General features: G+C 38.4%; 1 long non-coding RNA gene across 1 annotated transcript in view; it reads left to right on the forward strand.

Annotated features, from left to right (window-relative positions):
- The first annotated feature begins 9,334 nt into the window (after positions 1 to 9,334).
- Positions 9,335 to 26,678, forward strand: part of LOC117674264 (uncharacterized) — a 180,179-nt gene continuing 162,835 nt past the window's right edge. Inside the window, exon 1 of the long non-coding RNA XR_015731295.1 lies at positions 9,335 to 9,598. This is a non-coding gene — a long non-coding RNA (uncharacterized LOC117674264). The remainder of the gene's footprint in view (positions 9,599 to 26,678) is intronic.

Genomic DNA, 26,678 nt, shown 5'->3' on the forward strand with positions numbered 1-26,678 from the left:
AGCTAGCTATAAATAAATAATATCCTTAATATCCTGATATTTGCTATACATAATGAATAAATAATGCTCTTCAATAATAAAAGAATAATCTTTAATAAATACATGAATAAAATGAATGTTCTGCATGTATCTGCAGACCATAATTGGCTTTTTATGCAAAATGTACAGTTTCTAATCTTAGTTATTGTAACATTTTTGTTAAAATAATGATGGTTATTATTTACAACTTTGATTTTTACTATTTTTCAATGACAAAAAAGGGCTCTGTTTGCTTACTAGCATTTCTTCCTGCTCCAAAGATTTGTTTAAATATCTAAAGTTGCAGTACTTTTGCAACACCATAAAACTGAACATATGGATTAATTTTTTTAAAAAAATTATACACCAATTTTTATTTCAAAAATTTCAAAGCAGGTTACATTAAAATAAAAATTGCAGATGCATTTTTAATTATATTTTTACTAAATTCTGGTAGAAATAATACTCAGTTGTTAACCCAGGAGAAAAAGTACATTCCTGTGCAGGGATCTGCATTAAGAAAGAGATCTAAAATTTTGCTTCTTGGGAGCATAGATGAAGAACAGGGCAAGCAAACCTCTTTGCCACATTCCATAACATTCTGGAACTTTTAGATGATTCAAGAACTCACCAGAAGAAGGAGACATTAGTGAGAGATGTGTTGGAATTAGATTGTTGCCTACAAATATATGAGCTTCTGTCTCTTGAGTTACATATTACACTTTCTGTTTTGATGAAACATATATTTAACTCGCCCAAACAGAAAATAATCTTGGATAAAGGGAATGCTTTAAAACTAGGTAAATATAACCTCCCAGAGGCTATGCACCTGTGCACTTTATAATATTTGTACTCAACATGTCAGCTGCAAATGCATTGTTTGTATATGCATGTTTGCTTAGCATTTCAAGAACACAATTAACGTTACATCCCAGTGCTGTACTGAATACCTGTTTGTTTTCACTTTTCTTTTTCCTCGTGAAATACTGCTTTGTGTGGCTGACACGAAAGACACCGATTCTTTTGGTATTGGGAACAGATGTGTCCATTGACTATCATAGTCTACTGAAGAATGGATAGGTTATAGAAGGTCAACTTCAGGCATACCTTTCAATCTTGAATATTATTTCCTCTTCCCGGTTACCACATCTGCAAGAGTGTCGCCTTTGAGTACAGACCTGCCCAACTTTTAAAAGCATATTATTTAAATTGATATTGTTTCCTGATTGCTTATTTGTACCCTATGACTATCATTAAGTGTTGTACCTTATGATTCTTGATGAACTTATCTTTTCTTTTATGTACACTGAGAGCATATGAACCAAGACAAATTCCTTGTGTGTCCAATCACACTTGTCCAATAAAGAATTCTATTCTATTCTATTCTATTCTATTCTATTCTATTCTATTCTATTCTATTCTATTCTATTCTATTCTATTCTATTCTATTCTATTCTATTCTATTGCTGTCTTTACTTCTCTACAGTTGTCCATGCGCTTTTGAGTTGATGTTTGGTATGGAGAAATCAATCTAATGCTAATTTTCAGACATATTTGCAGAGAGTTCTCCATGTACTTGGTCAAAATGTGTTTGTAAGGCTAAATCATGGACAACATTTAGGATCTCAACGAACTACTGCTGCTGCTCACAATTGACTGGTGCTAGCAATGTGCAATGAAATGCTATCTTCTATTCAATGAGTACATATAAATTATATTAAGCAAAGTAGGAAGGATCAAAATTGGGTCAGTTTCACAAAAGATGGTGGTTTGGGGGAGTGATAAATGGATGGGGCAATGAATAGACAGGTGCATATTCTGATGGAATAATTATCAAGGAGAATGATGAATGTATTCTACGTGATTTAGAATTTGCATGAGAATTAATACGAGTGTTCTATAAACACGTTCTGTTTCAAAGATGGAGACTCCTGTGGATCTAGAAGGATCCCAAATATTTATTCCCATAAATTCTAGGATCTTTCAATAGTAAGTAAATATGTAGAAACATTGGCAGAAATCACATCACCCCTTCGACATTTTTTGTACCTACTGATGAACTTCTAGGGAAGACAGTGAAGAAGAATGGAAAGGGGTGGGGGGAGAACCAAGGGTATTGTTCCTCTCTTTTTGTACTGTGGCCCCTCAATATAAGTTATCATAGATAACACATTTAAATTGTTTCTCTTTGTGCTGGCAGCTTCTGGCTTTGTTCCTTCCCTTCCCTTCCCTTCCCTTCCCTTCCCTTCCCTTCCCTTCCCTTCCCTTCAAATGATATTAGGTGCCCAACTGGCAAGATAACACATCTGCTATTGGTTGCACCCTTCTCTATTGCAACAGATGGCCCCCAGACTCATAAAGATCAGAGAGAATGTTAGGTAAACTTGCCTATTATCAGCAAAGAGAACCACTTCCCTCACAACTCACAGCAAGACTGTAAGAAAGAGAATCAGAGAATTCCTGATGTATTATGGGAACATACTGGTTATAAATTATTTTACTTGCTGGAATTCGTGTACCTCTAACCCTTTCACTTAAAAAAATCTGCTGAAGAAAATTATTTGAGAATAATGCTTGGGAAAGAATCATTTTGGGTGAAGTAATTGCTAAGGAACTATTTGTTTCCTCTCCTCCTGCTCTTTCTTCTTCTTCCACTTAGCTAACCTTGCTACAACTAGGAGAAAAACCGAGGAGCCTTCTCAATAATGGAATGAATGGTTTTAGAAGGTGATGAACTGTTTTTTCCCCCTCTGGGAATATTTAGGCAGAGGCTGCTGACCATCAGGGTTTTACAGTATAGGGATTTTTCAAAATGTACAGAGAAGTGGACAAGATCTCTTCATTATAATGAAACCAGCTGTGGCATCTGCCGCTATTCAGGGCATGGAATTGGAGCTAATATTGCTGCTACTGTCCAGGTCGTTCTCCATCCATTCTTCTGAATATTTAGATCATCTGAGAAGAATTCACATCACTATAGATGTTGTCCTTTTCAACAAAGCCAATTTACACATTTGTATCTCTGACAACAAGCAAGTGTATGTATATGTGAATCAGCCCAATGTTTCGGACTACAAATTAGGGACATATACTAGACGTATATTTTTTGTCCAAATTTATCTTTAGATTTAGCTGCTGTAAGCAATGTATTGTACAATAGAGTAGGTTAATGCTACTGTGGGCTTTGGTAAGGTGACAACTGATATATTATAACAGCTTCTTCTGATTAAAAGAGGATATTGATCATTAGGTGACCCACCCATCTACCTCTTCCTTTCCTTTCCTCCTTTCCTTTCCTTTCCTTTCCTTTCCTTTCCTTTCCTTTCCTTTCCTTTCCTTTCCCCTTCCTTCCTTCCTTCCTTCCTTCCTTCCCTCCCTCCCTCCCTCCCTCCCTCCCTCCCTCCCTCCCTCCTTTCCTTTTTCTTTCTTCTTCATCAGAAATTATTCAAAGAAGTCCCAGATGCCCATGAGACTTGTGGGTTACCTGAACATAAAACATATATTTATAAAAGAACATCAGTGTTAATGAATAATATAAAAATGTGCCAGATACCATTGCTGGACCTTTTCATTTTGATGGATGGACTGCAGTGGGGGAGTTGATGGCATTTTGATGGCTTGATTGATTGATGGCAAGAAAACATATGCTTTCCAGATTGAACCCAAAGCATTTCCAAATTCAGAATCCAGGTCCCCTCAAGCTGCAGTGAAACAAGAATAAATTGCATAGTATTTGTTACCCACTTGGGATTAATTATCGTGGTTGAGAGGTAAGTGGCTGCACTATTGAAGGTTACCAATTTCATTCTTTAATGTGCGATTTAGAGTTCTGAATGGAAAGGGAGATGGCTGGGAGCAACTAATAGAAATATTTCTGTCTAAGGAAGATTGGACAACAGTAAATGAAGTCAAGACTTCACCTGTGAAAATAAAAAGTTATTTTTGCTCATTTGTAATAGTATACGTTAGGAATTAGACTCAAATTAAAGAGCTGAGTTCAGAGAGCAAGGAGATTTCTTTTTTGTTGTTTTGTTGCTATTGGAATTTTTGTTTACCTATAGCTGGTAATGTCTGGAAATAAATAGTATTGTTCTGTGGAGAATTTTGGTCACCTCTGAGTTTTAGAGTCATGAATAATGAATCTTCCATCTGTTATAAAGAATAGGGTTATAGCATCCTATTCTCTGAGGCATTTTGACTAGGTGATGATATTTTAAGAAAACTAGCATAAGTTGTGGAATTGCCATTTTTATTCACCTTGAGAATTTGGGATATATAGCATTTCATAAGGTGAATAAATAATGAATCAAAGTGTGATTAGAAAGAAATTAGAATCTTTTTAATCCCAAATTCCCTCCTTCTTATCATGATTTAGAGTTGTGTTCCAAACACTTTTGAATGAATTTTCATCATGTTGCTACTGAACTAACAACAGCTAATGCAATTTGACCTGATGGCAAATGGATCTATTGTCGCTTATTGGAAACTATAATATTTTGAGGTAAAATCATATACTCTCACTCCTGGCTAAACACTTCTGTATCCGACAACAGCCCTTTGCCGTAACAGTGCTACATGTATAGCAGTCTATTATGAATTGTCATTCTCAATAATCCACATTAACAGGAAGGTTTTATGAACTTAAAGGTACAGATTTCCCCTTTCTAGTTGTGTCTGACTCTAGAGAGCGGTGCTTTCCTTCATTTCTTACCTGAGAGAGCCAGTATTGTCTGAAGACATTTCTATGGTCATGTGACCAGCATGACTATATTCTGAGGTGCATGGAACACTGTTACCTTCCCACCGAAGTGGTACCTATTTATCTACTCACATTTCTCATGCTTTCAAATTGCTAGGTGGGCAGGACTGGAGCAAGTAATAGGAGCTCACCCCATCACGCAGTGCTGGGGTCTTGAACCCAAACCGTCAGCTTTCTAGCTGACAAGCTCAGTGTTTTTAACCCCTGAGTCATTGCACCCCCTTATGAACTTAACTAAAAATTCACAGATGATTTGGTTCTACCTGCCTGCCAATCCTTATTGTGGAATTAAATAATTGGCTTTGTTCCTGTACTTGTAAGATGTTTGAAAGAGTTTTAGATGGTTTCTAAATAACTTTTAATTCCATATAATAGTTGCTCTGCATTTTTGATCACTGATGCTTTCTTTTACTTGGCCATATCATCTTAAAATAATATGTTAGATGTTTATTGTTTTATGATTGAATTGTGTCATAACTATAATTGTGAGTTACTTGGAGAGAACCTGGGACAAGAGAGGTCAGGAAAGAATAAAACACTCATCCTATAAATATCTATTCAGAAGCCTGCCCTGTTGAAATTGGTGGATTTCATCCTACAAAAGCATATGTAGAATTCCATCCTGAAATACAGTTGGGTGTATATTTATGGGCAGTATGAATAACACTAAATGGTTTTATGGAAACAATTGAAGGTAAATATACTGTTTTCTTAAAATACATTTTTCAGATCATAAAACTTAAATTCAGGATTCAAGAACAAACCTGAAAAATCTGAAAGATTCTTCATAATGAACTTATGTTTATAACTTTGCTTTGCCTTACAGAAGACAATATAAGAACAAAATTAAATTAATTAATTAAATTGAAAGGACGCTTTTTTTGAATAAAGGATGTATGGAAATATAATTCATGTAGTATTTACTGGTATGTATTAAAATCAGTATTCATTTCCTGATCAATTTCTCATAGTGTTGTAACTGGGATTCCCCCACCACCACCACTGTAAGTGTATATAAATATGCATTGGAATATAAATAAAGTACTGGAAGAAAACAAAGTAATTAAGACTGTCCCATTATAAAATGATCTTATAATTATTGTCTTAGGCAATAAGGGCTTAGCCAAGCAATCAATGGATATTAACAGGCATTCCTTAGATCCGAATTGAAAGTTAGCTACATGAGGACCGAAAAGTCTCACTTCCATCTAAACTTCATCTTGAAGAGAAGAAGGCACGAGAGAAGAGAGGTGCGGGGGGGGGGGGAGGATTTCCCTCTTGTTTCTTAAACATTCAGTTCTCTGCTAGTCAGCTAGGTGAGAAATAGACTCTGGGACACCAAGTGAAGACCCTTCCCCTCCTTTATCTCTTGCCATTTGCCTTAGTGCTCATATCGGCTCAGGACACAGTCTCCAGGGGATGCTCCCTTCCAGGTTTATAGCAGAGAAAAACAACGTGACCTAATATTGTATTTTTATGATGTCTACCTCTTGCTATTCCACCATAGGCTCTTGATTACAGTTGGTTTCCAAAGGCAGATTTTAATTATAGCATGTTGCAGCTGCAGACTTACCTTTAGAAGGATGATGGTATCCTTTGCCTTAAGAGCTTTGGACTGAAACCAGGACATTTCTGATGCAATGATGATTATGTGAGAGAATAAAAACAGGGCTAGAGTGCTCTCTTCTCTTATAACTGAGCCGAGGTGATGCAGTAGTTAGAGTGCAGTACTGCAGCTACTTCAGCTGACTGCCAGTTCAGCAGATCAGTGGATCAAATTTCACCGGCTCAAGGTTGACTCAGCCTTCCATCCTTCCGAGGTGGGTAAAATGAGGACCCAGATTGTTGGGGGCAATATGCTTTTTAGTACACTGTCTTTGGTGTAAACTGCCCAGAGTCCTCGGACAGTGGGTGGCATAGAAATATGACAAACAAACAAACAAACAAACAAATTTAAGCTTCCGTTTGGCTTCTTTCCTTCATTTCAAAACACTCTCCAGGTTGTCTGTTCCCAGGGAGAAAATGCTAGGTAAAGTTGTATGTGTGCATCCTCAGTATTCTGATTACTCTTTAGCCTGGAACATTGTGTGATAATGCCTACTATGTATGTTATTAATAATGAAAGCCTAATGGCTGCTAAGGGAGTACAATGGCTCAGGGATTAAAGATGCTGAGCTTGTCACCTTGGCAATTGATAGCCTGCCTTCAAGACCTGAATGACATGAGATGGGGTGAGCTCCAGTGGTGGGTTACACTTACCTTTGCTGCCAGTTCACAACTGTGACTGTGCACCCGCAGAGCGCTTCTGAGCATGTGCAGAACCTTCTGCGCATGTGCAGACCATCTGTGATGACATCCAGGCAGGTGGGTGGAGCCTCCCACCCCCGCTACTGTTTCGTGGGAACCAGGGTGAACCGGTAGAAACCCACCATTGGTGAGCTCCCCTTACTTGCTCCAGTCCCTGTCCCCTTAGCAGTTCAAAAGCATGCAAATGCAAGTAGATAAATAGCTACCACTTCGATGGGAAGGTAACAGCATTCTGTGCACCTTGGCGTATAGCCATGCTGGCTACATGACCATGAAAGCATCTTCAGGCAATGCTGGTTCCCTCAGCTAAGAAATGGAGTTGAATACCTCCCCCTAGCATTGGACATGACTGGACAGGAGAATTCTTTAATTTTAATGCTGCTTAATTTTGCAAAAAATAATATAATGTTTACATTAAACAGTTAATAGCTTTTGATATTTGATTTGATGCCGGTTCCATTAATTTCATTCTCTACTCTTTGAAATGGAGCCTCCAGTACACTGTTCCAGAGCTAAATGCAGCTTTTGGACTGAATTAGGTTGCACATCTCTGCTCCAAACAGGATTACATTTTGCTATTATGTTAAAGTTGAATATCATTTGAGTATGCTTCTACCTGCATAGTGAAGAGTGCCATCTGGATAGCAAATATGCAATGAATATCATACATTTTCCCTCCCTTTGGTCTTATTATCAGTTTTGTTCCCAGAAGGTAAATGCAAAATGAATGTAACAGGAAATGCCAATCTGGCTCTGTGTTACCTCTAAAACAGCATTGCTGGCTTCTAAATGAGAAGTGGCAAATATTGCTAATGTAAAATGAAAGTAAAAGTGAAAAGAAATGAGCCACGTAACTTTTGGAATATGGTTAATTTACTATGGTAATGCCTTGGTTTTGGCTCTGATCCCTTGCTTGAAAATCAGATCCAGACTGCCAAACTTCACCTACCAGAGTCGATCTGCCTCATGATTCTGTCTGCAGAGCTGTTTATGTTTACCTCTCTTGGCACAATCACAGTTGCTCCTGCTCTGTGACAGGGTGCAAAAAGGAACTTAAGTTTTAGGGGGAAATTTGGTGGCCAGCTACCTGTTTTCTACTTTTGAAAACGGTCAGTGATTAATGAGTTCGGCCTCCTGATGCTGGAAGAAAAGGAAAGATAGGATTGTGCTGTCAAAGTGGTTTTCTTGAGACTTGATTGCAGCTTTTGCCTTGTTCCTTCTTAAAGCAAAGACAGCTGTGAAAGAGTTGGAAATGACTGTGTGAGAACTGATTGCTATAAAGGCCTTTTGTGCGTCACTTCGGTGTGTGACTGCAACTGACAGTAAGGTATCTTGCACAGCAGCTTCTCCTTTTCAAAAATGGTTGGGAAAGTCCAGTCAAAATCATAATGTCTGCTTGTTCGAAATTATAGGAAAACAAAAATGCAGACATAGGGGTCAACTTATTTTCCAAAGCACCAAAAGGCAACACAAGAAATAACGGATGGAAACTAATCAAGGAGGGAAGCAACCTGGAATTAAGGAGAAACAGTGAGGACAATTAACCGATGGAACAGCTTTGCCTTCAGAAGTTGTGGGTGCTCTAACACTGGAAGTTTTTAAGAAAAGACTGAACAGCCACTTGTCTGGAATGGAATAGGGTCTCCTGCTTGAGTAGGGGATTCAATAGAAGACCTCCAAAGTCCCTTTCAACTCTGTTACTGTTGCTGTTACATATTCTGTACAGGTAGTCCTTAACGTCCTTTAGTGTCTGCTCGAAGTTACAACAGCACTGAAAAAATGACTTATGCCCTTTTTCCACAGTTAAGACTATTGCAGCATCTCCATGGTCATGTGATCAAAATTCGGATGTTTGGCAACTGTTCATATTTATGATGGTTCCACTGTCCTGGGGTCATGTGATCCCCTTTTGAGACCTTCTGACAAGCCCAGTCAATGGGGAAGCCAGATTCACTTAACAACCGGGTTATTAACTTAACTGAAGTGAAGACGTAATGTGGGGCAAAACTCACCTAACAAATGTCTCACTTAGCAACATAAACTTTGGGCTCAATTATGGTTGAGGACTTACTGTACTGTAGATGTGCCTTGTATTCTTCCCTGCCCTCTCTCCCATTCTCTGACCATTCTCACCTCTGATATAAATGCAATTTTTTTCCCCGGGAAGTTGAAACTGCAAGTTTTCACACTATCAGTCAGAAACTGATTATGTTCCAATGAAGCCTGATTTAATACTGGCAATTTTACGAATAGTCTGCAGCTGCAGCATTTTTAATTTCTTGCCTCTGAACACATTTGTCGGCGAGTGCAAGAGAACATACGAAAAGGGACTGTTATCAGCGTCTTAGTTTCGTGCACGAAAACAAAACAAAAGAAACGTTCTCAGAGTGCAATTATGTTTCGTATTACTTCACCTCTGGCAGCTTTCCTTCGCTTGAGAAGCGACGGCATGAGGGAATATTCCCTTCCTAGGGGTGGTGATAAATCTGAAATCAACAATTGTTACTATGATTGGTAAGTTGCTGTTTTGTTGTATGCTTTGTGTGGTATCTTGTCCAAGATTCAATCAGGCTGCAAACCAAAACATTCCAAGCAGACGGTTCTCATGGATTTTTCATAAAGAATGGGCAAAATGGGAATGGGATGGGTGGGGAAAATATTTCTTCAGGGTCTCTAAGGCTTTTGAACTTTATAATCCTTTTCTGAGTACATTTTGTTGATACGGGGATGTGGCTGAGTACCTGAATTGTTTCTCTGTGCTTGCTTTATTTTCCTTGCTCGGTATTTATCTGTCATGTGAAAGTATAATCTTAAAAGTCTGTGACTGTTAAAAGTTATATCTTCGGCTAGTGCACACACTCTCCATTTGTTGCGTAAACAGTGGAATGAATGTAGTCATTCAATAGATCGTATTTCTTTTCACGTTGATTTGACATAGTTTCACACAAAATGTTCCTATATTCCTAGGTTTCCAGTGCAGTTCTCGAAATGAATTAACAGAGATAGTACAGATAGGTTGCGGGTGCTCCATCACTGGAGTATCTAAAAAGTTTAAATCATGGCAACTGGACCGAAGTTTATTAAAGTTTTAATAAGCTTTGGCCCAGTTGCCATGATTTAACCTTTTTAGATATTTTTTTGGCCTGGATGATTGAGTCTTCATTTACATCCGTCACTAGTGGTTTTCAAGAAGAGATTTATTTGTCTGTCTGTCTGTCTGTCTGTCTGTCTGTCTGTCTGCCTGCCTGCCTGCCTGCCTGCCTGCCTGCCTGCCTGTCTGCCTGCCTACCTACCTACCTACCTACCTACCTACCTACCTACCTACCTATCTATCTATCTATCTATCTATCTATCTATCTATCTATCTATCTAGTCAAGCATGTATTTTATGACAGATACCAGTGTAAACCTAATTATAAACACATGAAAATAAAAGAAAACATTAGGACAGGGATGGTAGGCACGCTGGTGCGCTTATGCATGCCCCTTATGCACATCCCTTGGACAAACATTTGTCCAGTATGGTATAGGGTTTCCTGCCTGACCAGAGGGTTGGATTAGAAGACCTCCAAGGTCCTTTCCATTCTGATATTCTGTTATCCATGCAAACCCCTTTTGAAGAACATTTGGATGGTACTTTATACTTAATGTAACACTTTTTGGCGCTTAGTACATGTAGTCCTCAATTTACAACTACAATGGGGACCAAAATTTCAGTAAGTTGTTGCGGTCGTGAGTCGAGGCATCATTTGACCAAACTCAATTTTATGTCTGTGCTTACAACAGTTGTAAAGCAAGTCGCCACAGCTGTAAAACTAATCCCCTGTGCAGGGCCGGATTTAGATGAAAAGAGGCCCTAGGCTATTCCACTTATGAGGCCCTTTCACCTATAGTGAAAGTGTAATTTTAATTTTGCTAACAATTTGAATGTAGGCCCCTCTTGATCTTGAGGCCCTAGGCTGAAGCCTAGTTAGCCTATAGGAAAATCCGGCCCTGCCCCTGTGGTCATTAAGTGAGTCTATTCTTCCAAAGAGGTGATTTTTTGCCACAGAATGGCCAAAAAGTTGCACATCACTGTCCTGTAACCATGAGACACTGCATCTGGTCATAAATGCATGTTGGTTGCCAAGGGACCTTAAATGTGATCATATCATTGGAGGGTGCTATATGACTGATGTTGATGTATGACTGATCTTGGTTTAGGAGCAAATTCTAGTATGCTGGGTTGTCTGAAGCCTGTCACCCAGGGGTGAAATGCTCCCGGTTCAGACCAGTTCGGCCGAATCGGTAGCGATGGCGGCCGGTGGTTCGGAGAACCGGTAGCAATGGCGGCACGAGGCTCTGCCCACCCGCCCGGTCATGTTTTTTACCCTCTGCACATGTGCAGAAGGGTTTGTGCATGCACAGAGGGTTCACACGTGCATGTGACGCACACTTCCGAACTGATTGGGAAGGTAAGCAGATTTCACTCCTGCTGTCTCTGTCTAGCTATGCTTGCCAGCAAGCCAGGCCTAAATGTTTCTTCTGATTGAGAATTTCTGAAGACAACTGTCTCTACTAGCCTCTTTCGGTCTGTCCTACTGGGGCAACCACAGAAGGGATTCTAACAACCCTAAGAGAGATGGGGGAGTTGGGGCCTAGTTATAGTCCTTGGTGGCAGGATCATGCTTGGGAAAAATATTTCCTCTTGATGTATCTTGTGCCTTCAGAGGTGATTCCTAAGACAGGAACCTTTATATGGGCACAAAGGGTGATGACATTGCCTGTTAGATAGGTTAGCATTTATTTTGTTTACTACATAACTCTATTTTTGTTACTGTGGTACTGTAAACTACCATGAGTGTTTAAAGTTAATGGTACTGACCCTTTGTATAAATACAGGTAGTCTTTGACTTACAATAGTTCATTTAGTGTCTATTTGAAGCCACAATGACACTGAAAAAGCGACACGACCGTTTCCCCCCACTTACGACCATGGCAGCATCCCCATGGTCACATGATCAAAATCCAGATGTTTGGCGACTGACTCATATTTATGATGGTTGAGTTGTCCTGTGTTCACCTTTTGCGAACCTCTGACAAGCAAAGTCAATGGGGAAGCCAGATTCACTTAACCATGGCAGTGATTCACTTAACAACTGTGGGAACAAAGGTTGTAATATAGGGCAAAACTCACTTGACAACTGTCTTCCTTAACAACATAAATTTTAGAGTAGAGTAGAGTAGAGTAGAGTAGAGTAGAGTAGAGTAGAGTAGAGTAGAGTAGAGTAGAGTAGAGTAGAGTAGAATAACAGAGTTGGAAAGGACCTTTCCTGCTCAGGCAGGAAACCCTATACCATTTCAGACAAATGGTTATCCAATCTCTTTTTATAAACTTCCAGTGCCAGAGTGTTCACAACTTCTGGAGGCAAGTTATTCCTCTGGTTAATTGTTCTAACTGTCAGGAAATTTCTCCTTGGTTCTCTGCCCCAGTTGTTCAGACTTTAGAAGGAAGTACAATCTTGAACCTAGATTCAGGGTGTTGAGAGTTATGTTGAATTTCCATCACACAGAGGTTTATCATTTTATTAGCGCAACAGCAAGCTAACAATTTAAAGCTTGTGGCCACATTAAAAACGTTGGGGGTTGAGAAGGTGAAGGAAGCTTGGTGTAGGTAGCTTCATGAGTAATTAAATTAATAGACTGGTTACTCACTTCAGCATCAGTATTGCATTACTTAACACAGCCACCCCTACATTCATTCTCCCTGTGACATGGAAACTGTCTGGAGCAACTCAGAAGCAGTAAAGCAACCATCTAATTTATAATAATCTATAATTTAAACTATCCTCCTCCCTGGATTTGCTGCTTCGAAGGTCACTGTTTTGATTTGCTTTGATGAATGATTTGATGGGAGAGTTATTGAACTGAGGTGTTGAAGCCCATTTGATCCTGAAATCTAGTTGCAGGAATTGGGATTTTGTAGCAATCATCACTGTAAAACTGACATTGTACACTCAGGGTATAAAATAATCAATTGTACTACAAGGAAAAGGGGCAGAGAGATTTTGGGGATGTGAATTTGGACTGTTTGCAACCGAGTCATTTTGTTAATCAGTACATATTCCTCATAATTAATTTATGTTATAAAATAAATGAATTTTATTGCTAGAATGGGCTTCACTTTTTATTATAAATATGTTTTTAGTAATTAATTATTTTTATAAAGAACATTTACAAATGCAACAATGAATATTTATAATTAGATTACTATCAGTAGCAGAAACAGTAGAATTGTTATATATTCCTATTAGAAATGCCATAAGCATTGGGTTGTTTTCTTTTAATGGCTTTAAAGCAATTTACAAAATATAAAATATTGTAAAAATACCATTAAACAGACAAATATAAGAAATAATACTAATGTAATTTTTTTTGTTATTTTCTCATTCATTATTGTCATAAAATGGGCAGAGCAGAATAGTCCATTTTACCTTTTCTGTTATATTGTTCCTTTCTTCAGAAAAGCGCTTAGGCATTTTCCTTTTGCAAATCAGTTAAGAAAAGTTAATTTAATTACTGTAAGTCCAACTCAATATTTTTAAAAATACCACGTATTAATGGAAAAATTGAGTACTTTCCAGTATCAAAGTGTCACCACTTGTATACTTTGAAACACATTCTGTTGTTTTAAACAATATTTAGGAACAAAGAGCAGAGCTAGGCAAGGAAAATGAACTGAGTTAGGTGGGTTATATATGGAAATGGTCCTTAGTCAGGTAGTTTAGCTCATTTTAGTACAATCTGTTTTGTAGAAGAGGTTGATAAAGTCACTTAAGCCTAGAGAGATAATCCAGGAGAAAAATGCTGGGTGTGTGGATAAAAAAGTGCTTTAGAGAATTAGCTACAATATTATAACCCCTGACTTCATAAATTATTGGGTCAGATTTAAATTTGAAGAAGATGCCTGTTTTCATTCTGAGTGGTATGTGATTTTGACTGAGTTCATCATATTTAAGGTTATAAACTAACACAATCAGAGGAGATAAAATCTCAGTATTGGCAAGATAATTGTTATTTCTTTTCACTCAGTAGGGTCTGATTTTCTAATCACCCCCAATATATAAAGTTAAACAATATAGGTGATGTTAGTGTTGTTTTATTAAGTCAATAAGAGTGAGTACAATTGTTTGCTTTTTATCCTGTTAATAGAATGATTAACTTTGCTTTTTATCCTGTTAATGAGCATGATTTATCAATAGGTGCTCATGGATATGATTTGTTTCTGAGCAAAGATTTTGAACATCGGTCTTTTGATTTATCTCATTACTTCACTTACTTATTTCAACTTTAGCCTTCTCAAAAACAGAGACTTTCTGGGGTGATTACACAAATCAAATGCAGTTCACAATAAATACCGATCATTAATAATTACAGAAAAAAGGCAGTATGAAATATGGAATTGTTTCTAATTTGAATATTCATATCACAATGGATTATCTTTCAAAATCTAATAAGGATCCATAAAGTAAAGATACACACAATGCAAGAACTGCAAAAAATTGAGATCCCTTGACAACTAGCAAAAGAGGACATATTTGATAACAAAAGGACTTAATCCACAGTGACAAATATAAAAATAATTTATAGAAGAACAATTAGTTTTTCTGTTTGTTCATAGAGGATTTTAAAACCAGGTTTATTTTCTTAGGAAAAAAGAAAAGAAAAATATACTATTATCACAATGCTTTGATTGCAGGGTGAACTGGGAGTAGAAGTAATTAGGAAGAAAAATATTAAATAACTTTCTTTACCCTTAATGAACTTTTACTCAAAAAGATTTCTGCGTGTATAGCACCATTAAGCTCCAACAGAAATTACAATACAGGTAATATTAACCTGTTAGTCTATCTTTTATACTTCAATTAGGTGGGTTTAGGTTTTAGATATATAGATTATAGGGGGGAAATGCTATTTACAATTTACTATTTTAGCCAACTGATGGTAATTAAAGACATCTCTACCTTTATACAAGATATAAAAGTTGTCATTTTGGTTCAAAAACCCTAGAAAACATCTTTCTCTTTATGTTTTTTTCCTCCTGGAATAAATCCATTGCCACACTACCTTAATGGAGTTTGCACACTAATGAACTCAAAATGACCCTTAGCAATCTGGGAATATTTTACTCCCAATTTAACATACAATGGTTGCCTTTCTCTCCTTTTCTAGCCTTACGAACTTTTGAAAATTTCAAGGAATTTATTTGATGTAGCGACTTCTAGAATAACTTTGTTCTCTTCTCTTTTTCCTTCCCATGACAATCCAGTACAGCGGTGTACTGTACCATGCATTTCTAGCCTTCTGCAGAAAGGCTCATGTGAAAATGTCTGCAAATGAGCAGTTAAGGGAGAAGAACAAATTCCCTACTTCTATATAATCCTTCAGCGTTTGCTTTCACCCCACCCGGCTTGTACTCAGATGCAATAATTAAGGATGGAACCGCAGAAGCCTTTCTTTCTCCCTTTTCCAGAGCTAACTCCCATGACAGTTCTTTGCAAACCAATAAACAAGCAAGAACTCCACTCAGGCTAGGGCCCATTATCTATTATATATTTTTTTTTAAGATTTCCATTCTTCATTTTGTTCAGATGCTACTTTGAGAAGTGGGGGGGCGGGAACAGTGAGAAAATTCCCTTCCACTTGTGGCTGGGGAAAACCCAAAACTTTCTGTAGATAAGGCTCATCTGATTTTTATTTATTTCTTGCAGCGTTTTCTATTGCGTCATGCTGGTTTATGTATTTTACTTTAAGCAATACGGTTAAGATCTCATGCAACGAACAGCAATTATAATTCACTTCTAGCACCAGCGTGCCTACTGTCCCTGTCCTAATACAGTATTCCTTTTTACTTACTCTTTTCATGTATTCAAATTATGTTTATACTTTTACCTGTTATCTTAAATATGCTTGACAAATACACTTATGATTATGATTATGAAAGTAGACAGGCTTGTGAACATTCTTTTTTTCTTGGTTGTTGTTTTCACATTGTGATTCTTATCCTGTTTTAAATAACATTCGAACTCATAGGCTAGTAAAATCCGGGGGATACCAGCGTGGAAAATAATCCTGATCTATCCATCATGTGAATCTGGTTGTTAAAATATTATGAAAATGAAGTGAGATGATACTAGTAATTCTACTGCTGTGGTAATAAAAACAAAACTCCTGACTCCCTAAAACATGTATGAATATTTTATTATGCTTTTGTAAACCACCCGGAGTCACTTAGGTGAGATGGATGGTGCAGAAATTTAATAAAGAAAAATAAATAAGTAAAAGTTTTAAACAACCAAGATCAACAATAATAACTGTTAACTCCTTGTCGTTTTTAGCAAAGAGAAACACTTCACTATGGATTTATTTTTTCCTTTAGTGGAATGATGTGAATTGCTATTTAGGTAAAAGGAACAAATTCATTTTATAATGAAGGACTGGATACAACATAGTTCTATGAGTTAGTATATAAGAACTCTTAATTTATCCAAGCCTTTTCTTTCATTTTTTTCTTTACCATTTTAATTTTAGCAGCAAATGAAATTATTTAGCAGTAAATAAAGTTGCTTTTTATTTGCTCGTAACGAAAAGCTTTAATTATATCAAATTAAACCAGAACAGGCACCATTTTATAAAATGGTTTGAATAAGGATTCATGATATAACTTTTCCTGACAACTACTTGTTTTATTGTTGTAGCCAACTTGAACAAAATAGCTGCAGTTCCTGTAATAGTACATGGTGGCTGACTATCCATGATTAAATATGAAATTTCAGTTCATATTGAACTCCCTACTTTAATTATTGCAAGGTAATGATGCAGAAATGGTTTTGGGGGAGTTTTGAACCAGTCAATCATGGAGAGGAAAGTGTATTTTTGATTCTCTCTAGAGATCCCTTTATTAAGAAGACAGAGATATACTCGGTTTAGCTCTCCCATTCCTCCCTAAGTATGTTGCTCAAAAAAGAAAAAAAAAAACCCACTGTTAATGCCAGTTCTAAAAGCTCACTAATATCTCACTATGTTAGGGTTTTAAGAGATAAATCAGTGGAGCCAAGAGCAAATAAGACCTCAGTTTAGGACTGTTGCACGAAAGATAGGATACATGCTTTGTAAGTCTATGATTTATGCCGCCTCATGATTGTTTTTAGTAGTAAAACATATAGTTTCCTTCTGGAAGTGGTTTCTACAGAGATTAGAGATCAGGTGACAGTACAATGAACCACTCTTTTTTTTTTTTTTGTAAACATTTTCTGAGGTTTGGTTTCTTCTAGCCATTGCATAAAAATACAACATTTCTACAAGCAGTGGGGCTCCTGTTACGTTTTAGCAAAACAATCATTATCAGATAGCAGTAGCATTTAGACTTATAGGCCACTTTACAGTGCTTTACAGCCCTCTCTAAGCGGTTTACAGAGTCAGCATATTGCACCCAACAATCTGTGTCCTATTTCACCCACCTTGGAAGGATGGAAGGCTTAGTCAACCTTGATATTTCACAAACAAATACATATTCAAGGAATAAGGTTACTGAATACAGATACACAAATTCATACTAGGTATGAGGGTAGTGAAGTGAAGGATAACAGCTAAAGCTCTCCAACTAAATACTAAACAAGGCATTTACTTCAAGTTAACAATTTTCAGCCAATGGGTCTAAATGTAGATACGTCTAAAGGGTTATTTATTTATTAAAGAAATTTATATGGCTGCCAAACTCAAACCATCTCTGAGCAGCTTGCAACATTAAAAGTCCACAACATAAAAATCTGTAAAACCCCACTCCAACCCCACTCCCACAATTTTTATCTGCTGCTTTGACAATATTTACATCTCTTGATGCCTAACATTCTCAGAAGGAAATTAAGAACGTTTCCAATTGGGACATCAGCTAATACACATCAGTTTTCCTAGTGAAAAGTAATATTTCCAAGCTTAAAATAGAAATTACATCAGTAATTTTCTGTCCCTCTAAATTTCTAAGGGTCCTCATTTTGCCAAGAAAGAACATGACTCATAAACTACTTTGCACAAACAGTGAAAACATACAGTAATATATTACAAATATGTACATCTACTGCATAAAGGGTTTACTGGCCATACAGTGCTACATTCAGGGTTTCCCCCCCCCCCATGTATTCAGCATCAATTTTTTCCTTGCAACTTGAACAAATGGATTTGTGCTTAAATATTAACAGTGCAGACACATGTATGTTGGTTTAGAAATGCTGTATATTTAGCAGACTTTACTTTAGGAATTATTGAGCCTAAATCTGCAATCCTACAGACATATTTCCTTGGGAGAAAGCTCTATTAGGTCCAGCAAAGCCAACTTCTGAGAAAGGATTCATAAACGGGGGCGTTAAAACATGTCTGAAACTTATACATGAAGGCAATTTGAGGGTGAGGTTATTCTTACAAACATCAAATTATATATGGGATGCCCTTAATATGTTCTGCAGAAAGCTGAAACACATAGTACATGTACTTAGAGGTGTCCTGGGTTGAATGTATGATCATATTATCCAGCAGTTCAAAAATATTATTTTTTTTTCTGCAACTGCTCAAGGAAGTATCTTATTTAAACAGTTCCATCCTGTTGGCGGCTTCACCGACTGGCTATGGCAGTGCTGTCCTTAGATGTTTTAATTTTGAAGTGATGCCTGGTCACAACCATGAGATTCCCTTTCACATGTTGAGACTACACTCGACTAGACTGAGCATATTCAAGACATGACGATGTTGGCATTGGGATCCAGATACAGAAATAGATGTCAGACAAAAAAATCCCCCACATTTGTTTTATTAAAACAAAGGCACCCAATTACATCCAATTTGTCTTTAGCGAAATCCTCATCAGTATTCATTTTAAAAACAGTGCAAACACACACCTACACACACACCACCGTGGCAATGCATGGAAAATTAATAGGCCAGTCTTCTGCACTGAGGTTCTGCTGTTGATGCAAGGTGGGTCTCAAAGTTCTCCTCAATTCTAGAGATAGATCTCAAACAGGTGCTGTTATTCTGAAAAAGAGTTACCTTCTCCATGTTATTTTTCAAGAATCTGTTTGGCTTGTCCTATCTAATTTATACAGGGTCGTGGTGGCTCAGTGGCTAAAATCAATTCGATTGACTAAGCTTGTCAATTGAAAGGTCGGCAGTTCAGCGGTTCGAATCCCTAGTGTAACAGGGTGAGCTCCCGTTACTTGTCCCAGCTTCTGCCAACCTAGCAATTTGATAGCACGTAAAAAATGCAAGTATAAAAACAGGGTCCACCTTTGATGGGAAGGTAACAACGTTCCGTGCGCCTTTGGCATTTAGTCATGCCAGCCACATGACCACGGAGACGTTTTCGGACAGCGCTGGCTCTTCGGCTTTGAAACGGAGATGAGCACTGCCCCCTAGAGTCGGGAACGACTAGCACATATGTGCGAGGGGAACCTTTACTGTTATCTTTATCTAATTTATGAAGTAGAAAATGGGATTGATGAGCAGGGGAGAAAAATGCTGAACTATTGATGTTTTAACTCTTAGTAGTTGTGGGTCCTCAATTGTTGTCAAAAGTGTTTCATGTTGGTGAGTGGTTCAGTTTCTTACCTCATGGTCTCATTGACCACCTCCCGAATTAAGATAATGCAGAAGAAGAAATATGTGACAAGCTGAATGTGAGAAAGCACATGCTTGTGCTGTTACTGAAAGCAAACAAAATTCAATCAAAGATGTAAGGAAGCCATGGAGTGCAAGTAGAAAGAAATTATGGCATCCTTTCTTCCATCCTTTGCATTGGAGGGATATCTTAGACAATTCCTGACTGAAGCTGCACTCTGCTGATACTTTCTGCAGCCACATTAAAGATAGAATAATAAAAAAAATAGGCAGATGCAACTAGTATAACAAGGAGTTGAATAAGTGTTTGATAAACATCAGCTGAAATGTTCCTTGCGAATAACAAGCAGTAGGTGGTGATTTTAAATCCTGTTTGGGAGGAACCCCGCCCCCAGGATAATTCTATGGTGGGATTGTCAAAGGTGTTTTTCCTGCAAAAAGCAAAATAGTGACTCAGGAATTTAGTGCAGTGTATTTACGGTGGTAATGAATGAACCACCGGGAGACTTGGAAGAACAGGTTAGAGCAGCAGCCCCCAACCTTTGGGGCATTAGGGACTGGTTCTGTGGAGAGAGATTTTTCCGCGGTCTGGAGGGGACATGATTTCACATGCTGCCTGCATCCCGCGGATGGGGTTTCGCTTCTTTGCACAGCCCAGTTTTTGGCTGGTCCATGGCCCAGAGGTTGGGGACCCCTGGGTTAGAGGTAGATCTTAATGGGGAAAAAAATCTATGTGGTTAGTCATCATGAATTGAAAATTGTTAACATGTCTGCTCCAGCTTTGGCTTACGGTCACTCACATACTCACAGTCCTAGAAAATCACTCAAATCACTTTCAACCGAACATTGAGGCACACACTGTTCTTTAGAAAACACGGAGACCCAGTGAATTTAAAATGGCACAAAGTTTACTGGTTACAATATGTATCTATTTGCTCTTTCACATGCACACACACACTCACTCATCCACACTTACCCACGTCCTCAACTAGGCTGGCAACGAAAGGGATGAAAGCCACCAAGGCTGTGTCCAAAGATGACTCAAAGAGTGGGTGGTCTTCAGGACCTCTTTTATCCCCCAAAGCAGGGGTGAAATCCAACTGGTTCTGACAGGTTCTGGAGAACCGGTAGCGGAAATTTTGCGTAGTTCGGAGAACCAGCAAATACCACCTCTGGCTGGCCCCAGAGTGGGGTGGGAATGGAGATTTTGCAATATCTTCCCCCCCTGGAGTGGGGTGGGAATGGAGATTTTGCAGTATCCTTCCCCTGCCATGTCCACCAAGCCACACCCACCAAGCCACGCCCACAGAACTGGTGGTAAAAAAATTTGAATTTCACCACTGCCCTAAAGTCCTTGCTTTGTTGGGGAACTTGGGGAGAGGCTTCCCATGTGGTCAGGCCCAACTTCTACTGTCCTTTGTTCCCTTAATGACTTGGTTTGTTCCTTGCTTCTATTTACATGCCTGCTTTATCTTTGGGTATGGCATCTTAGGCCTAATTCTCACAAAACAACCACATGCCACATCATTCATCCATTGATCACTTTCTTCGTGTGCCTTGCATTAATCAAAGGAACATGATATACTGCCACTATTTGGTCCCTGGTTTTACACACATATTAGGTGGCATACTTGTTGACGTGCACACCAACCCCACTGAAGTTACACTTGAATATCAATGAAATACTACATTGTTCGCTGGAATGGTTGTTGAAAGAGTCTTTTGAAGAGGTGGACAGCTGGAGTGAGGACTTGCACTCCAAAATGGAAATATGCATCAGAAATTGGAATACCTTAGTACTACGGCATTGCTTCCAAAGAGGAAAAAGACTGACAAAACAAATGTACTTCTTATTTAAGATCAGTTTAAGAGTACTTAATACAGTACATTATAAAGCTCTGTGACTGAGATTTCAAGGCTCTGGTTTCAGCAAAGTTGCTTCCTTGCTTCTCACTTGGGGACTACTTCTGCAACTGCCATCCAATTTTCATTGTTCATATCCTCTGTTCTTGCACCGACTGCCATCTCCTCTTTCAGACGGTTTCCACCTTCTCTTTCTAAGAATTCAGATACACATAACGAGAGAGGCTTTGGCTCTGGAACCTTCCCACTTCTATGTTTTTTCCCCTTTTTTTCTGTTATTTTTCCTGATGAGACAACTCTGAAACATGTCATGAGTAGCAAGGAAAACTGTTAACACTTATTTATTTGTTTGTTTGTTTATTTGTTTATTTAGTCTTTATGTCTTAATTTGATTTATAGGACTGCCCATCCCAGGGAGGACAGATGACTTTTATGTAGGCTTTCTCCTCCAAGACTCAAATCCGCTACCACGCGTGCAGTGGCAAAATTCTGTGTCACTACAATGTCCACAAGAAAAAAATTGGTTACAGAATTATAGATGTCAACTGGTGCCAATTTTTTGGAGATATCTATAACAATTATTGGAAAAATACATTTACTCACATACTTATGTAAATTAGGGAGTGACCCTAACAGTTTGAGATCATGTATTTTCATAACAGGGATGCTATTATTCACGATTAATGTCAGTATTATTTTTAATTTATTGTGTGTCTATTGCTGGTCGATGACCGTAATAAAGTTTTTTATTTATTATAGGACTGCTCATCTGTATGATTTACTGAGCAATAAAATAAGTGAAAGCATTTACATCTACAAATATAGCTATATTCTATGTTTATAGTCTTTGCCTGAAAAGAACTTCCTGAGCATAAAGTGCAAGCTTGCATTCATAATTATTGTCCCATTTCATAGTCAATCGCCTAGTTTATGCATGGCGCAGTCACTTAGAATCTCAGAAGATGTTGGGAAATGCCAGAGCTGAATCCTTGCTCAGGTATAGAACTCAATGGGGAGCTTGAGCTCAATTGCTCATGCTCTCAGCTTAATCTACCTCAGAGTTTCTGCATGGATTCTTTCCTAAAGGGGAGGGGGTAACCAAATATTCTGCATGGTGAAAATAATGTAGTAAGATAGACAAATTGACAGCTTTCTTGGAGGCTGCTGTAATGGTAAAAGTAATTTCTCCATATGCTCTGTGAGCAAGTTCCCTTGCCACAGATATTTTTCCTACATCTCTTTTGCCATCCAGCTGGTAATTTGTGTGCTAGCAGTGTCTGCCAGGAACCCAAATTTGGCCACAGGTCTCCAGTTACTGAATTCTAAGTAGCATTGAATACGTTTCTAGTACCCCTTAGTTTCAACATTTTTCTGGAAGAATGACTGGATTAGCAAATTCATATGAATAAAACACTATAGGTTGCTTTCCTTTCAACAGTTCTGTAAAGTGAAACTGAGCAGATCTGGAAGAATATGGAACATGCACATGTACATCAAAGTTGAAAAGACACAGTACAGCATTTTTATAAGATCCTACCCTGCTCACATATGTGGAGTAGCATTTCTGCGAAGATGGTCAAATAGACTTTCATGAACTGAACAAAACACAAAGGGCAGTTACTGTCTGTTGACTTAACCTGGCCCCCAGTGGCCCAAATCCAGATATGATGTCCTCTTATTAAGTGCACCCCATTGCAGAGGGAGTTTTGAGCATTTATTGAAAAAAAAGAAGAGCTACTTTGCCACATAGTAAACCTCCCTCCTTTCCCTCAAATTCCACCAGAAGTACAAAACCTGGCAAATACAAAATGTGCTAATTTTTTTAAAAAAATTGTTGATATTATTAAACAGAGATTGGTGTTGTTGTAGCAGCACAAATCATCAGGATACAATTCTTGGGAAGTGATAGAATGTGAGTCAAGAGAACTCAATGTAAACCTGATAGGTTGCCAAAGAACCTGGAAGAAAGGAATAGGAAAACGCAAACAAAAATCATAAACTTGTACTTTTAAAATTAGCATGAATCATTAATGGCTCTCTGAATATCTTAAGCAGCCTTTTGTAACAAGTTTTGAAACGAATATGTGAAATGGAGAGAGAAAACTTAGAAAGAGCAATAATTAAGAAGGGCTTCCTTAGATTCTAGACGCATCATTGCTAAATTTTTGCTGGAGACATCCTTCTCAGAGGTGGTATTCAGCAGGTTCTGACCAGTTCTGGAGAACCGGTAAATGCCACCTCTGACTGGCCCTGCTCCCATCTATTCTCTGCCTCCCAAGTCCCAGCTGATCAGGAGGAAATGGAGATTTTGCAGTAACCTTCTCCTGGAGTGGGGTGGGAATGGAGATTTTACAGTATCCTTCCCCTGCCATGCCCACCAAGCCACGCCCACCAAGCCACAGCCACAGAACCAGTAGTAAAAAAAATTGAATCCCACCACTGATCCTTCTCCATGGTGGTCCTAGCTGACTAAAGGGATCTCATTGGTAGTTGTACATTGCGACACACTTCATACTAAGAGATTACTTGAACCTCTTCTTTATTGACCTTTTTCCATGTGGTGAAAACTCCCTTAGAGATCACGCAACACCTTATTGTAGCTCCTGTTTCTATGTTTACTGTGTTTCTTTGGAATATTGCGTCTTGCTCAGGTCGATTGATATGAAAGTGCATGAAAAGTGATATGTAAATATATATATATATATTTACACCCAGGTGATACTTAAGTTGAATTTTCCATCAGATATATATAGCAGAATAAAGCATGGGTTGCTGCTAATCAATTTTTGAACCCTTCTCTTTGCAATGGAGCCTCTGTCTAAGTGCTGCTGGGACAGGAGGAAGCCAATTGCAAGAGATCTAGCAGGAAGGTGATGTTTTTATTGGGAAATGCAGTGCAACCTGCTATATAGACATTCTTATTTACACAGAGGAGGAGCTTGAGGGAGGTTAGTGATCTGCAGTGCTCTGTGTGATCTGCAGAAGTGCATCCTCCTCCCATGCAAGCATGGGACTGTGTTTCCATGACAACATTTAATTTGGTTGGCTAGGAGGACACCAACCAAAGTCTCTTCCTTTCTCTTTTGTCATAAGCTCGTGAAAGTATTCAACAAGGATGCTATTCCAATTTGTAACCTTGCTGCTACTACCTCCTTCTGAGAATCCTTGTCTCTGTATATTAATGCTTGGTAAAGAGGAGCAAAATGGATATACTGGAAAGGAGACAGGTCTAGGGAGATGAGGATTTCTTATCTTCTCTGCTAATCGTCTCTTTACTGAACCTGCCCTACCTCAACATCCATGCTTCCCTTCCCAGCAGCCCCCAACACCCATAGTAAAAGATTTCATGTTGTGTTCCTGGCTTTGTTTTGGAGGGACAACAAAAGGAACAGGGCAGCAGCATGTTGTGAAAACAAAAGGATAGAACCTTGTTAATGGTGTGAGGGGAAAAAACCCTCAAAGTTTGCAGACTTACAATAGCAAAGTACTTTGTATTTTATAATCCTACTGTGTGTTTAGAAGTCATAAACTTCCAAAGCTATCCATAAAATGGCTGGTTCTGTATCTCACGTCAAAGAAGGCGATTTCTAAGAACGAAAGGATTGCCTCTGATTAATGTTAAATGCGATGCATTTTGGGAAATCTCAAATTATTTCTCTATATTGGGAAAGGGCAACTCTATGTTATATCCTTCAATAAATTATTGTCCCCTTGGGTTTACGTTGTTTCCCTAGGCCAAGTAGCAATTAATCAGATTTGTACGGCCTCACACAGCTTCTTTTGTGAGTTTTCCAGCTGGTTCTGTATGGTTTTTGGTTCAGTCTCCCCTCCCTACCAATAAATACCAAATAGCTGTGTTTGGAATTCTTCCAAGGACCATTGACTTTGCGTTCTTGGGGTTCATGGACTTAGAGAATTTCAAAGCATGCTAGTGGACCATCTTATTCTAGGGCAGGATAGCCAACACCTAGTACCATTTTCCCCTCAGAACAAACGGTTCCATTAAACCAGAAATCCAAGGAACAGAGCATCAAGAGCCTGAAGAATAGAATAGAATAGAATAGAATAGAATAGAATAGAATAGAATAGAATAGAATAGAATAGAATAGAATAGAATAGAATAACAGAGTTGTAGGGACCATGGAAGTCTTCTGGTCCAACCCCCTGCTCAGGCAAGAAACCCTATACCATTTCAGGCAAATGGTTGTCCAATCTCTTCTTAAAAACGTCCAGTGTTGGAGAATTCACAACTTCTGGAGGCAAGTTGTTCCACTGGTTAATTGTTCTGTCAGGAAATTTCTTCTTAGTTCTAGGTTGCTTCTCTCCTTGATTAGTTTCCATCTATTGCTTCTTGTCCTACCCTCAGGTGCTTTGGAGAATAGCTTCACTCCCTCTTCTTTGTGGCAACCCCTGAGAAGCAAATAGAAAAGCATATCATCTATTAACTTCCCCCCTTAATCATGTTTCTGGTGCTCCACTGAATCCTTGCCCCCCCCCCCCTCTCTCTCTCTGTGTGTGAGAGAGAGAGAACTGGTCACATTATGAGGAACATAGACTGTAGGATTTCTAGTAATTCTAAGTAAAGCTATACCTTTAGTTTTTGAAGCTATATCACAATTAATGGTGTTTTAAATTTTCTGTAAAAGGTACTTTGTTCATTCTTATCATTGTATTTATGGGTGAACATGCCTAATAATACTTCCTCCTCCGATTATCCCAAGAACAACAACCCTATGAGGTAGGTTGGATTGAGAGAGACTGGTCCAAAGTCACCTAGCTGGCTTTCATGCCTAAGGCAAAGCTAGAAGTCACCGTTTCTTGGTTTCTAGACCAGTGCTTTACCCCAAACGGGTCATATGCTTGCATTCTATTTTCTGCCCATAAGAAGCTGACTTGGGACCTAAGAAAGTCCCCTCTTTTTTCTTGAATCATCTCATGCTAGCTCAAGTCTTGTCTTCCTTCTAAGTGAACTTTTGCATAAGCTTCTGGCCTCTCTTCTCTGTCCTTACCTTTCCCCTCCCCCTCCCCCCCATGTTCTCCAGTCTTCTGTTTTGTCATGCTGATATTATATCCGCCTTACAAA

Source organism: Pantherophis guttatus, chromosome 1 (assembly GCF_059756535.1).
Source record: "Pantherophis guttatus breed Tessera chromosome 1, ASM5975653v1, whole genome shotgun sequence".
In the NCBI taxonomy this organism is placed as follows: domain Eukaryota; kingdom Metazoa; phylum Chordata; class Lepidosauria; order Squamata; family Colubridae; genus Pantherophis; species Pantherophis guttatus.